Raw genomic sequence first — 16,261 nt, forward strand, 5'->3', positions numbered from 1 at the left:
CTCAAAAAAAATCGCTTCTTTAACATATGTTCCAAACATATTTTGCAGGAAGCACATATATTATTGCATACTGCCGAAACATTAATATGTTTGTTTTATGTGAACATATTATATGTTTGGAAGCATTTTGAGCCAAAAATATTATATGCTTGGAAGAATTTTTCCCAATCACGATTGTGCTCATTCCCTAACATACTCGTAATTTTCACTTCCACGAAATTTTTTAGTTATTGGCACCTTTCTCTGTAATACAAATAATGTTGAAGAAATTATTCACTTTTATAAATTTTTTAAATTTTACCTTTCGCCTGCACGGAGAATCGAACCGAGGACCATACAGTTTGTAAGCCAACACACTATCCACTGGGCTACGTAGCTGTTATAGTCACCAGTAGATAATTATCGTTTTAAGTTACATTTATATAGCATAGTTTGCAGCGCCCACGAGCCCATGCAAACATAACATTATTTAACAGAAACATACATTTGTTTGCCACGTGGAGCAGTGGTTAGCATGTCTGCCTTGCATGCAAAGGGTCGTGGGTTCAATCCCTGCTCCGACCGAATGTTTTTTTTTTTTTTTTTTTAATTTACACATTTATATTTATACTATATTATTTTTTTTAAATGAAACATCGAAATGTGCGTTATTAAAGATTTATAGTCAGTAACAGTGCTTGATATAAACAAAATTGAACGATTTTTGGATAAAATATTATTTTTTATTGCAAAAATAACAATCTTGTAATAAAAAACTGTTTTTGTACAAAACTTTAAAATTTGGAAGGAATTCAAAAACTAACAAAAGAAGAACGTGGAGTCGAGTATAAACATACATACATAATTTTATAATATAAACATAAATTTATTTAGGAGTGAACAGTTTTTTACTAGCATTTAACACCATCGCTCTAAAATTCCTTTTATTTTTCTTTAATAATTCATTTTAAAGAAAATAAACTTTTTAAATTGTTTTAGCTGTAAAAGTCGAACTTAATGCCCGCTTTTATATTTGATGGTGTCCGTCAACTCCTCGTGGACTACTTTTTAATAAAGAGAAACTAAACTTTATTTTTTTACTTTTTACTGTGTAATTTTTCACTATTTCCTCCTTATTTCATTTTACCGTCCCAACTCTAAAAAGAGTATAGTGCCCTTTCGTTATTTTTATGAAGACCCCTGATTTCTTTTAACGAACCAAGAAAAAAATAATGCCAAAATGATAAACAAAACACATGTCCACACATACATAAAATGCTGCTCTCAAGGCGAAAACATAAGCTGTTTTTTTTTCAAATGTCTATTCTCTTGGTTCAGAATGTATATTCTCTTTATTCAAATTAAATAATATTTAGACTTAAACATATCAAATTTTTGGCCTTATCATAAAACAGTTTTCCGAAACAACATACAAGCGGTTTCACAGAAATTGTTCTCTTTTGACTCTTTTGCTGTGTTATATTGATATCTTTCGTCAACTCTCCCGTTTTCCATCTCTATTTCTCTCTATACTCTCTCTGTCGCTTTGAATAAAATATCACAACATATGTATGTTTAGTTGAAATTTGTAAATTTATATATGTTTGTATTCACACATATGATTTTTATGAAACATTCATGCCCCAAACATAATATATTCTAACATATTAACATAGATGTCCCAAACATTTAGTGTTAGTTTAGGAAAATTACATGTTCGCACTTAAATATATTGTGGTTTAAAATCGTGCCCGAAACACATTTTGTTTATATCGGAACATATGAAAAACATATTTTTCTAACAGTGTGGCCATTTTAACCATACAGTAGTTCATTCTTACTATTTTTGGGAATCGTACGAAGATTTTTATTTGCTTTAGTTCATATTGAACTTATGTGTACGGTCATTGAACTTTATACTCACGCATAGTTCTTAAAATGTTTGAGACATACTTAAAAACACAAAATTGTCATTGGGCTCTGGAAAATTTCGCAAAATATAATAACATTTAACTACAAACAAAAAATTTTTTTTTGCAATAAAAATAAGTTTAATTTAGCGTTAGTTTAACTACGGACATTTTTTTCTCTGTAGAAAAAAATATATGTATTACAAAAATGTTTGGAAGTAATCTAAATTTTTGAATACATTTGTTAAATATTAGCACAATTTGCCATGACTATTGCTCTGAGTCGGTAAAAACAAAACTTGTTATCTGCCAGTATATTAGTCCATTTCCGTGCAATGGCTTCACTCAAAAAAGTGGCTTAAAGCCAATTTAACATTCTTTCAGTTCTTGGAATTATTATGTTTTGAGAAAGTTTCTTTGACTATAGACATTTTTTGTTAAAAACGTTAGTTAAATTAACTAATGAAAGAACAAAAAAGTATACACAAATGAAGCATACTAAATTCGTTTTTCCCCTCAAAATAGTTCAGAATTTCATAAAATTTACAAATTTTACCACAAATGCGCCCATTTTGAACTTCATATGGCGCTAAAGACATTCATGTAATTTTGAACACAGTGTTTTCCTTCAAACTACAAAATTTTCTTTATGAAGTGAAGGGATATAATTAAGGCTAATACATTTTCTTTTGTGATATCGGTACGTCTTTAGAAATAGGAGATGTTTTTCAAAGACGTTTTTTGCTTGAAACATAGCATAATTTTTACTTGAAGTCGAGTCTGAATTGGGAAATTAAAATTTTCTTTAATACGTTTTTAAAGGCCTTTGGTAGCAAATGAAAAAAAAAAAACTGAGAAGGCGAATAAATTAAAATTTGTTTCCAAGATTCAAGAATGCAAAACTCCAATTTAAAAGAGAGTTGGATCTTAACTGTATCCTTACTTCAATTCTCTGCTTCTTTGGCTCGGAATCAATACCTCAAACATTAGTATAAAGACAAAATCGTTGAAACCGGGCATGAGTTTTTTTTTTTCAGTGTAAGACAATCCATATTGGCATATATTTTAGTTCTTACCAGAATTTATAATATTATGGAATGAAGTGCAATTCATAAGCGTAGGAAGGCCTCTGGGGAGGGGGCTTAGACCCCCCCAGAAAAATTTTAGCCCCCCCCAGAAAAATTTTAGCCCCCCCCCAGAATTTGAAACTCTATTTATGATTTTCCATTTTTCAATAAATGTCAATAGTTTTTTTAATTTTTATAAAAATTAAACAAGAATATACAATCGCACAAAGTTCCGCTAAAGACTTTCATTAACAATCGAATTACTTGGGTTGTGGTAGCAGTTGCCGATGGCAATGTTTGAAGTCAGACATTTATGAAATAAAGCTGTGGTTGAACTTATGATTTAGTTTAATTTAATTAAAAAAATAGTAATTGATATTAAAACTATTCTTTCATAAATTAATATCTTAATAATGCTGCGAAAAAGCGTTGCCAAAAAAGTAGTGAAAATGGTGCAAAATTGGCGGAGAAGCAATGAATGTAATATGAGCTTGTCATAGAACAAATGTCCACCGTTTCAACAGACGTTGCAATGAATTTGCATCACTTCTTAAGATGAGATTCAGTGTTTTGAATGTGAATTCAAAAATTTTGTGATATTTTCCCAAATAAATAATTTTTATATTGTTTTTATGATTTTTAATGCATTCTGACGCTTGTTTAAAACGTTTTTCCTCGAATAATTTCCAAAATTATCGATTTTTCTATAATAGATTTAGCAGTTTTGTGCCAAAATTTGAATAATTTGTACCATTTTATTTATTCGTACTCTTTTTTAAACTATTTGAAAAAAAAAGAAAACAAAAATTACACATTAAAATATGAAAAAAAAAAATGAAGTAAAAAAACGTCCTGTGTAGTTAAAATAATTGAGGACATTTTTGGAAGTACTTTTAAAGTTGTGCTTTTAGAACAACCCACAATTTTTTTGCTGGGAAAAGTGTGGAATTACTTTTAGTTGCTTTATTATAAATTAGTTGTCGAGTTATTTTGATGTCTAATTTTTTATTCAATTTTATGAAATAAAACATTAATTGAACCTATAAGTTCAGTCTATACATTTTTAGCTAGGGGGGCTATAGCCCCCCCCCTAGGAAAATTGTCTAGCTACGCTAATGGTGCAATTATTAGTTTACACATCTTTTATGTGGCGTTATCGAGTACATTCAAAATAAAGTGAACCCTCTATTTCATTAAAGTTAAATGTTTGTTAAATGAACTAAAAAACTGGAAAAAATTATACACAAATGAAGCAAATAGATTTACTAAATTCATACTTCTTTAATTCTTTTGATTTGTAAATTTTACTACAAATGCGCCCATCTTGAACTTCGTATGACACTAAAGACATTCTTGCAATTTTGAATGTCAATTTTTTCTTTCAAACTACAAAATTTTCTTTAACAAGTGAAAAAAATTAATTATGCCTAATAAATTTTCTTGAATGTGCCGAAAAATATTTACTTATTTTTGTGATATCGGCGTGATGTCAGCGCTTGTAATACTGTTTATTTAAAATTTTCTAAAAATATTAAAAGTTTTCTAAAATTAACTAAATGTTTTCTTCCTGGTGGGTTCACAGTTTTTTCAGTGTTGTTAGTTCGCCTAAGGTTTGCATTCCCAAGCCGACGCATATGCTTTTGGTAGCTTGCCAACAATATAATGGGCTGTGAATAAAACTAATAATGTGCAGTTTTCATTTCTAATTTGACAGATATACCAGTGTGAGATTGCTACCACATCGTGTTAGATACCCTGAACAAGAAAATAAAATCGAAAGACTGAAGACACAAACTCTTTGCAAATTAACAGTAACGAGTTAGGGTTAATATAAAAAATATCCATGAAATGGAGAATGCCTGTGATTCTACTGGTGAAGAATACCCTATAATTTTTTTTTACTTAATTAAATATATAAACTTGTTTTTATGCAAAAAAACAAAATGTTTGTTAAATAAACCACAAACAATTAAAAAATTATTCTTAGCTTTAGGCTATACATTTCGTGGCATTTTTGTATATTTTTTGTATCACTAAAATATGCCATTGTTAGCTGATTGTCTATAGAAGCTTTAATTTTTTGCTATTTTAAATAATTTATTGCTATTATAAGAATGACATAAGTGTATAAATATATAGATAATTATTTTTATATTTATAAATATTTTTCAATATTTAAGAGTTAGTCTTCCTTAAATGTATAAAAATGTATAATAAAACCTAAATATATTTAGATATCAATCATATTTAGCCATTAACTTTTCTCCACCTCCCATTTCTTTCTACAGCTTCTTTACTATGTCATTAAATAAGTTTGGTGATTCAAAAAAAAAAAAAAACCGCAGCAGCAAGAAATGTATAAAAAATATCCATGAAATTAAATCTCATAGAAATGGGTACCTTGAACTTGACAATGAGTTTATGGTGGTTTTGCTTAAATATATTTGGCATGCTACCATCAACATCATCATCATTATCATCATCATTGGGGTGGCACTAATGCTCATGCGGGTGTTGTATATTTATTTAGTCAAACTGATCGCAAAATAAATCTTTTTGAAATTCAATTGTTTGTGACATTAATATTGGGAATAATTGTCATCACCTCCATCATCCCTATCGGCTAATGGTTGCCAGTGAGTGCCGTGAAATATTTTCTAAATGTATTTTTAATTGATTTACGCTTCTTATGGATTTGTTTTTTTTTTTTTTTTTTTGTTCAACTTGCATATATTTTTTTATTTTATTGCTTATATTTCTAAAGTGCAAATGACGTAGTTTGAGAAGAAAAAATGCATTAGCGTACAATATTTCATATTGAATGAATTAAATAGATGAATGAATGCATGCAAAATAATAAAATATGCTTTGAGAACCAAAATTAATAAAAACCTCATAACTTTTGAGTCGTTTCAGTTTTTTCATATTTTATCATGTCGGTATGTTTAGAATTTTAGTGAAAGAAGACACGTGTTTTTCATTTTATTCGAATTTATATCGGGACACGCAAATTGTGAAAGAAAATAGATAACCTTCACCTTACGATATAATATAAATCAATAGGTTTCTTGAGAAACATTTCGCTATGAGAAAAAATATTAAGGTATACACTCAGAGAAAAAAGAACACATGAGCAAGTTAGTATGTTTTTCATAAGTTGCGGTGTAAAATGTATGTGTTTTTCAAACTGGATTTTTAAAACAATATTTTTAAGTGTAAAAATATAATGTTCCTAATATTGCATATAATTTTTGAGACACATATTTTAAAGCAAACGAATCAAATTGATGATTGGTGTGGAACTGCCCAGCAAAAAAAGCGTCGCCAAAAAAGTAATGAAAATGTTCTTTTTGGATCCGGAAGTGGTGCAAAATTGACGCAGAAGCGATGAATTTAACACGGGCTTGTCATAGGACGGAAGTCCTCCATTTCAACAGCCATTGCACTGAATTTGCATCACTTCTTTAGGTGTTATCCGAATTCAATGTTTTGGATGTAAATTAAAAAATTCTGTGATATTTTGTCAAATAAATAATTTTTATAATTTTTTTTTAATTTTTAATGGCTTCTAACGCTTGTTGGAAAGGTTTGAACTCAAATATTTTCAAAAAATCACAATTTTTTCAGATTGGATTTAGCATTTTTTCGACAAAATTTAGATGATTTGTACCATTTTATGAATTCTTACTCTGTTTTTAACCTATTTGAAACAAAAAAGTTAAAATTATCCATTAAAAGTAAGAAAAGAACCATGTTATAAAAAATTGCATTAAAAGAACTTCCTGGGGAGTTACAATAAAGAACATCATTGGAAGTGCATCTTCCCGAAGTTCTTTTAAAGTTGTGCCTGTGGAAGAACTTCTAATTTTTTTTGCTGGGTGCTTGTATGTTGTTGCGGAAAACTGTGCTTGTATGAGTGCATTCATGTGGCAATGCGCTTGGCATGTTAATGAGGCTTCTCCAATAATATGATATGCCTAAGTCTAAATATTATGTAATTTTAATATGAATATGTGAATAGACATTTAAAAAAAAAAACAATGAGCATGTGTTTTTGTCTTGAGAGCAGCGTTTTAATTAGGTATGTGGGTTATATCTGTTGCCAAAATAATCTATTAAAATTTAAATAAAATTTTATCAAAAATCTGCCAAATTAAATTTTTTTTTGATGTTTTTAATTAAATTTTTGTGGTTAAAATAATTTTTTTTCGAAAGTTTTTATTTTATAATCTTTATCTCGGAATCCCATTTTAGCAGTGCTGGAGTGAAGATTTTCTTTCAAAATGTTTAAATACATTTTGGCGTTCATTATCCCATAAATAACAAGTAAGGAAAGTCTAAAGTCGGGCGGGGCCGACTATATTATACCCTGCACCACTTTGTAGATCTAAATTTTCGATACCATATCACATCCGTCAAATGTGTTGGGTGGAATATATAAAGGTTTGTCCCACATACATTTAAATATCCCTCGATCTGGACAGAATTTGATAGACTTCTACAAAATCTATAGACTCAAAGTTTCAACCAATTCAACCAATGTTCACAGACGGACGGACGGACGGACAGACGGACATGGTTATATCGACTTAGGGATCCACCCTGAGCATTATTGCCAAAGACACCATGTGTCTATCTCGTCTCCTTTTGGGTGTTACAAACATATGCACTAACTTATAATACCCTGTTCCACAGTGTGGCGCAGGGTATAAAAACTAAGTTTCCAACTCCACGTGCTGACAACATGAACATTTTTTAAGTTTTTTTTTGTTTAATGATTAAAAGTAATACAATGAAATTAATTTCATGATTTTTTGTATACGTTTTGCTTTTATGTATGTCCATGGAAACATTTTAACAAAACTATTTAATAAAAATGTTAAACGGTTTATAAAAAAATGCATTTGAATTCAAGAAATCAAAAAATAAAAAACGAATACTTTTGTGAGTCACTGTATAAATTTCCTTTGAATTGTAAATGTGTCGAATTTTAAAGGTTATAACGATTTCATCTTGCACCAAGAAGGGAAGTTACTACTTCTACAAAAAGGTAGAAATTACTCACAAGGGACTTTGATAGTATGACCCTAACACAAAAATTAAAATTTTTTATGATATTGAATTAAATATTAAAAAAGTTGTCGAAATTTTATTTCCATAGAAAAATTTCTCCAAATTTTAATTCCATAGTAAATTTTGTCAAAACTTTGTTTCTATAGAAAAAAATGATGAAATTAATTTCATTGTATTAATTTTAATCAAAAAATGCATTTGATTTCAAGAAATCAAAAAATAAAAAAACGCATACTTTTGTGAGTCACTGTATAAATATACTGTGAATTGTAAATGTGTAGAATTTTAAAGGTTTTAACGATTTTATCTTGCACAAGCAAGGGAAGTTACTACTTCTACACAAAGGTAGAACTTACTCGTGTTACTTTGATAGTAACACGAAAATTAAAATTTTTTTATGATATTGAATTAAATATTTAAAAAGTTGTCGAAATTTTATTTCCATAGAAAAATTTCTCAAAATTTTAATTCCATAGAAAATTTTGTCAAAACTTTATTTCTATAGAAAATTTTGTCAAAATTTTAATTCTATAGAAAATTTTGTCAACATTTTATTTCCAGAGAAATTTTTATCAAAATTTTAATTCTCTAGAATAATTTGTCAAAATTTTGTTAAAATTTTATTTCCATAGAAAATTTTGTCAAAATTTTATTTCTGTAGAAAATTTTGTCAAAATTTTATTTCCATAGAAAATTTTGTCAAAATTTTAAATCTATAGAAAATTTTGTCAAAATTTTATTTCCAGAGAAAATTTTCTCATAATTTTATTTCCAGAGAAAATTTTATCAAAATTTTAATTCTATAGAAGGAGCCACCGTGGGTTCGACCGAACACCAAAAAGTTTTTCAGCGGTGGATTATCCCACCTCAGTAATGCTGGTGACATTTCTGAGGGTTTCAAAGCTTCTCTAAGTGGTTTCACTGCAATGTGGAACGCCGTTCGGACTCGGCTATAAAAAGGAGGTCCTTGTCATTGAGCTTAACATGGAATCGGGCAGCACTCAGTGATAAGAGAGAAGTTCACCAATGTGGTATCACAATGGACTGAATAGTCTAAGTGAGCCTGATACATCGGGCTGCCACCTAACCTAACCTAACCTAACCTAACCTAATTCTATAGAAAATTTTGTCAAAATTTTATTTCCGTAGAAAAATTTGTCAAGATTTTATTTCCATAGAAAATTTTGTCAACATTTTAAATCCATAGAAACTTTTGTCAAAATTTTATTTCCAGAGAACATTTTATCAAAATTTTAATTCTATAGAAAATATTGCCAAAATTTTATTTCTATAGAAAATTTTCTCATAAGTTTATTTCCAGAGAAAATTTTATCAAAATTTTAATTCTATAGAAAACTTTGTCAAAATTTTATTTCCATAGAAAAATTTGTCAAAATTGTATTTCCAGAGAAAATTTTATCAAAATTTTAATTCTATAGAAAATATTGTCAAAATTTTATTTCTATAGAAAATTTTCTCATAATTTTATTTCCAGAGAAAATTTTATCAAAATTTTAATTCTATAGAAAACTTTGTCAAATTTTTATTTCCATAGAAAAATTTGTCAAAATTTTATTTCCAGAGAAAATTTTATCAAAATTTTAATTCTATAGAAAATTTTGCCAAAATTTTATTTCCAGAGAAAAATTTGTCAAAATTTTAATTCTTTAGAAAATATTGCCAAAATTTTATTTCTATAGAAAATTTTCTCATGATTTTATTTCTATAGAAAATTTTCTCATAATTTTATTTCTATAGAAAATTTTGTCAAATTGTTATTTTTATAAAAATCTTGTCAAAATTTTATTTCTATAGAAAATCTTGTCAAAATTTTATTTCTATGGAAAATCTTGTTAAAATTTTATTTTTTTCTATAGAAAATTTAAGTGCTCCTTAGTTGGAGAGGAATATTTTGCAAAATCTACCAAAAATCAAGAATTCTACCAATCTACCAAGCAGTACAAAATCTACCATTTTTGGTAGACTTCTACCAACTGTGAAAACCGTGGTGGGTGTGCGGTTTTATACCTTCCACCTTAGGATGGGGGGTATATTAACTTTGTCATTCCCTTTCTGGGTCGTGGTGACATTCTGAGTCGATCTACCGATGTCCATACGTCCGTCTGTCTGTTGAAATCTCGTCCGAACGAAATAAGCTATCAACTTGAAACTTGACACAAGTAGTTATTATTGATGTAGGTCAGATGGTATTGCAAATGGACCATATCCGACCACTTTTAGGTATAGCCCTCATATAAACCGATTCCCAGATTTTATTACGGAGCCTTTTGGAGAAGCAATTTTGATCCGTTCCTGTTGAAATTTGGTACGTGATTTCAATATATAACCTTTAACCATATAAACCGATCCCCAGATTAGATATCCGGAGCTTACTGCAGGTGGTACGTGACGTTAATATATGACATCGAGGGAGCCACCGTGGTGCAATGGTTAGCATGGACGCCTTGCATACACAAGGTCGTGGGTTCGATTCCTGCTGCGACCGAACACCAAAAAGTTTTTCAACGGTGGATTATCCCACCTCAGTAATGCTGGTGACATTTCTGAGGGTTTCAAAGCTTCTCTATGTGGTTTCACTGCAATGTGGAAAGCCGTTCGGACTCGGCTACAAAAAGGAGGTCCCTTGTCATTGAGCTTAACATGGAATCGGGCAGCACTCAGTGATAAGAGAGAAGTTCACCACTGTGGTATCACAATGGACTGAATAGTCTAAGTGAGCCTGATACATCGTGCAGCCACATAACCTAACCTAACCTAACATATATGACATCGAACCACCATGTAAAAATTGGTTCATATCGGTCCCGATCTCCAGCTTTGGGCTGCTGAGCCTTTTGTCCGATCCGGTTGAAATTTGGTACGTGATGTCAATATATGGCCTCTAACTACCATGCAAAAATTGCTCTATATCGGTTAATAATTATATATAGGCCCCATATAAACCGATTTCCAGATTTTAATTCTTTAGCTCTCTGAAGGTGAACATTTCATCCGATTCTGTTGAAATTTGGTACGTGTCGTCAATATATGGCCTCTTGCAAAAATTAGTCTATATCGGTTCATAATTATACAAAGCTCCCATGTGGGGCGCTCAAAAAATTCTCGCAATTTTATTCACGCATTATAAGTAGGTCATTCTTCCCATATTTTAATAACGTAAGTGGTCAAGCCTGTTCATTAGACAAAAAGAAATTAGCAATTTATTTTCATATTCAAAACAATTTATCGAAAGAGTTTACATGGCAAAAGTAAGCTTAAAATGTTCTATAATTTAATTGTATATGATGCAGTCAAGGTATAATAGCTTTATGATCGTATAGCTCATATGATATGCAAGATATACAATAGAAATATAGAAAAAAAAATTGAAACAATTTTCTATAGAAATAACATTTTGAAAAATTTTCTATAGTAATAAATTTTGACAACATTTTCTATAGAAATACAATTTTGGCAAAATTTTCTTTGGAAATAAAATTTTGTATAGAAATAAAATTTGGACAATTTTTTTTATAAAAATAAAATTCTGCATAAATTTTGTATAAAGTCAATATCTTTTAAAAATGCTGATTTTCGTTTTAGGTCATACTATCAAAATACATTGTGGGTAAATTCTTCTTGTAGAAGGAGTAACTTTCCTTTTTGTAGAAGTAGTAACTTTCCCTTGTTGTTGCAAGTTAAAAATATTAAAAATTTCGACACATTTATACATAAAAAAAATCGCTATTAGCAGTGTTCATAAAATAATAAATAAAGTTCTAAAACATAATAATAAAATATTTCTTTCGGAGAAACGTGTTTTTTTAATAGAATGTGATCAAAATATGCAAGAGGAATGCGTTTTCTATGCAAAGCAAAATTCGTATTTTAAAGACATGAAATCTTTAGCCTCACGACAATATTTTTTCAGTGTTTTTATACCCTCCACCATAGGATGGGGGTACATTAACTTTGTCATTCCGTTTGTAACACATCGAAATATTGTTCTAAGACCCCATAAAGTATATATATTCTGGGTCGTGGTGAAATTCTAAGTCGATCTGAGCATGTCCGTCCGTCCGTCTGTTGAAATCACGCTAACTTCCGAACGAAACAAGCTATCGACTTGAAACTTGGCACAAGTAGTTGTTATTGATGTAGGTCGGATGGTATTGCCAATGGTCCATATCGGTCCACTTTTACGTATAGCCCCCATATAAACGGACCCCCAAATTTGGCTTGCAGACCCTTTAAGAGAAGCAAATTTCATTCGATCCGGCTGAAATTTGGTACATGGTGTTAGTATATGGTTTCCAACAACCATGCAAAAAATTGGTCCATATCGGCCCATAATTATATATAGCCCCCATATAAACCGATCCCCCGATTTGGCTTTCGGAGCCTCTAATAGAAGCAAATTTCATCCGATCCGCCTGAAATTTGGCATAAGGTGTTAGTATATGATCTTTAACAACCATGCAAAAACTGGTCCACATCGGTAAATAATTACATATAACCCCCATATAAACCGATCCCCCGATTTGGCTTGCGGAGCCTCTAAGAGAAGCAATTTTCATCCGATCCGGCTGAAATTTGGTATATGGCGTAAGTATATGGTCCAAACATGGTGTTAGTATATGGTCTCTAACAAACATGCAAAAATTGGTCCACATCGGTCCATAATTATATATAGCCCCCATATAAACCGATCCCCCGATTTGGATTGCGGAGCCTCTAAGAGAAGCAAATTTCATCCGATCCGGCTGAAATTTGGTATATGGCGTAAGTATATGGTCTCTAATGACCATGCAAAAATTGGTCCACATCGATCCATAATTATATATAGCCCCCCTATAAACCGATCACCAGATTTGACCTCCGGAGCCCCTTGGAAGACCAAAATTCATCTGATTCAGTTGAAATTTGGTATGTGGTGTTAATATATGGCCTCAAACACCCATGCAAAAATTGGTCGAAATCGGTCAACAATTATATATAGGCCCCATATAAATCGATCCCCAGATTTGACCTCCGGAGCCCCTTGGAAGAGCCAATTTCATCCGATTCGGTTGAAATTTGGTACGTGATGTTAGTATATGGTATCCAGATTTGACCTCCGGTGCTTTTTGGAGAAGCAAAATTCATCCGATCTGGTTGAAACTTGGTACGTGGTGGTAGTATATGATATTTAACAACCATGCCAAAAGTGGTCCATATCAGTCCATAATCATATATAGCCCCCATATAAACCGATCCCGAGATTTGGTTTTGGAGCCTCTTGGAGGAGCAAATTTCATCCGAGTCAGTTGAAATTTGGTACAATGTGCTAGTATATGGCCGTTAACAACCATGCCTAACTAGGTCCATATCGGTCTATAGTTATATATAGCCCTCAGATAAATCGATCCCCAATCACACAAAAATTGGTACATATCAAGTTCATAATTCTATATAGCTCCCATATAAGCGACCCCCATATTTCAATTATGGCTCTCAACGTACTGTGCAAAAGTCCATGTCGATTCGTAATTATTTGTAGACTTACCTATACATAACTTTTTTGTCTAATATATACCACGTGGACCATGGACTAACTCACAATTTAGAAAACGATGTTAAGAAGTTTTACGATACCACAACCCAATTAATTCGATTGTGGATGACAGTCTTTCGTAGAAGTTTCTACGCAATCCATGGTGGAGGGTACATAAGATTCGGCCGTATATTCTTGTTTCAACTCATTTTATTACAATCGAAATCGCCAATATAGTGGCCAAAATATATGTTGCTTTGGTTAGCCTCGTAGCACCTGTTTCTCTGCAATTTAGCAGGGCTGGTTGAGGGTCCCACATAGACAATTCTTCTCAATTAAGCTCTTTAATGTATATAAGAGGTGTGCGCGTGTGTGAAATTTCACTCACACACATTCACGAAGCAAAATATTTATTCACGCACGCTTACGCATGAACTACTTTTAAAGGTTCACGCTCACGCACGATTCACGACAAATTCACGAGTAGGAAAGGCAAAGGAATATCTGTGTCACGCTGTGAAACATAGGCTGGCATTCAGTCAGTCATTCATCAAAAGATCTTTTTACATTGCTATGTGAAAGGATGCCAAAAGAGATTCTGGGCGATAGATACTCGTAGTTCGACAGCTAAATTAATTTCAGTCAACATACGAGTACACCCAGAAAAAAGGGGCTCTAATGCCAACTGAACTTTATTTTAGTTCATGAAGATTAGTTGATTTTTGTTAAACTTTGCACAATATGAGTAAATGTTCCTTATTTGAATAATTTTTTCCAAACTTTAATGACGTGAACTAAAAATAAGAACAAAGTTGTATACAATATAGTGCACAATTTTACTAAAAAATAAATTAGTTCATATTTTCCTAAAATGGCAGAAGTTTGCTTAAATTGAGTTCATAAGTCTCTCAAATGAGTAAATTTTACAAAAATTGTAGCTGTCTCGAACTTCGTACAGCGCTAAAGACATTTTAACAATTTTTAAATCCAATTTTTTCTTCCAACATATGAAATTTTCTTAAACAACAGAGAAAAAATTTAATATTTTTTAAAAATTTTCTTCAATTTGACAAAAAGTATTAACTTATTTGTAACATGTTGCAATTAGAAAACTATTTTAGTTAAAATTTTCTAAAATAAACCTACATTTTCTTCCACGGTGGGGTCACTTTTTTTTGGGTATAAGAATTAAATCTTGATGTTTTTTTTTTCATGATTGATTTTGCAGAAATTTCATTCACACACATTCACGAACCGATTTTATTTCTCACGCACGCTCACAAACGACATATTTATTTCAGCCCCATTCACGCATATTCACGAGAGTTGTTTCAGATTTCGTTCACGATTCACGCGTGTCACGACAATTTCGTGTCACGCGCACACCTCTTATGTATCTATCCAATTATAAAGTCGTATTTTAATTAATTTCTAGATTATGATAATGTGTATACATTAACGATTTCATACCAGTTTTTAATATGCAGATCATTTTTTTTATTATTAAACACAATTGCATGTTCCAATATGTGTTTCTAATTTTTTAGGTAATTTTTTGTTATAACTAAAACAAAGCAAGTAAACACGCATTATCGACGGAAACATTTCATTCAATTCAATATAAAAAAAAATTTTAAGTTTTATGCAGAAGAATGTGAGTAAGAACCTTCTGAAAATTTGATGCTACAATCAAGTGAATTGTACTAAGGATACATTTGAGGCACAATTTACTTTATATATAAAAACAATGATAAAAAGTTTTTAAAGCAACTGTTACCACTACGCAAGTAATTCGATAGCGATTGTGAAGTCTTCAATAGAACTTTGTACACAAACCATGGTGGAGGTCGAATCAATAGTAGTCGATTCGAGACCGAAACAAGAATGTAAAAAAAATAATTCTTTCCTCCCAAACGAAACTTTAGACAAACAAGGTTCGTTTCTCATTTGCTTTTTTTGCTGTAAGGAAGTTTATTTAGAAGAAAAGTATATACGTTCTCTGATATATGTTTATTCTTTTCCAGGATGTAAAAACAATTTCATAAAGATTAACTAAAAAAACAATCTTTTCTGGCTAATTGCATTTTCCCTCACATCTTTCTCACTTCCACGAGGTTTTTTAGTTCTTAGCACCTTTGTCTGTTAAAACAAACAATGTAGAAGAAATTATTCGATTTTAAATTTTTATACCCTCCACCATAGGATGGGGGTATATTAACTTTGTCATTCCGTTTGTAACACATCGAAATATTGCTCTAAGACCCCATAAAGTATATATATTCTGGGTCGTGGTGAAATTCTGACTCGATCTGAGCATGTCCGTCCGTCCGTCCGTCCGTCCGTCCGTTCGTCTGTTGAAATCACGCTAACTTCCGAACGAGACAAGCTATCGACTTGAAACTTGGCACAAGTAGTTGTTATTGATGTAGGTCGGATGGTATTGCAAATCCACTTTTACGTATAGCCCCCATATAAACGGACCCGCAAATTTGGCTTGCGATTGCTCTAAGAGAAGCAAATTTCATCTGATCCGGCTGAAATTTGGTACATGGTGTTAGTATATGGTATCTAACAACCATGCAAAAATTGGTCCACATCGGTCCATAATTATATATAGCCCCCATATAAACCGATCCCCCGATTTGGCTTGCTGAGCCTCTAAGAGAAACAATTTTCATCAGATCCGGCTGAAATTTGGT

At 31.2% G+C, this 16,261-nt stretch overlaps 1 protein-coding gene across 1 annotated transcript in view; it reads left to right on the plus strand.

Annotated features, from left to right (window-relative positions):
• Ugt50B3 (UDP-glycosyltransferase family 50 member B3) overlaps positions 1–16,261 on the plus strand; it is a 94,632-nt gene that overhangs the window by 48,790 nt on the left and 29,581 nt on the right. The gene's annotated exons all lie outside the window — the stretch shown is intronic.

This window comes from Haematobia irritans, chromosome 5, assembly GCF_050003625.1.
Source record: "Haematobia irritans isolate KBUSLIRL chromosome 5, ASM5000362v1, whole genome shotgun sequence".
NCBI classification, from domain to species: domain Eukaryota; kingdom Metazoa; phylum Arthropoda; class Insecta; order Diptera; family Muscidae; genus Haematobia; species Haematobia irritans.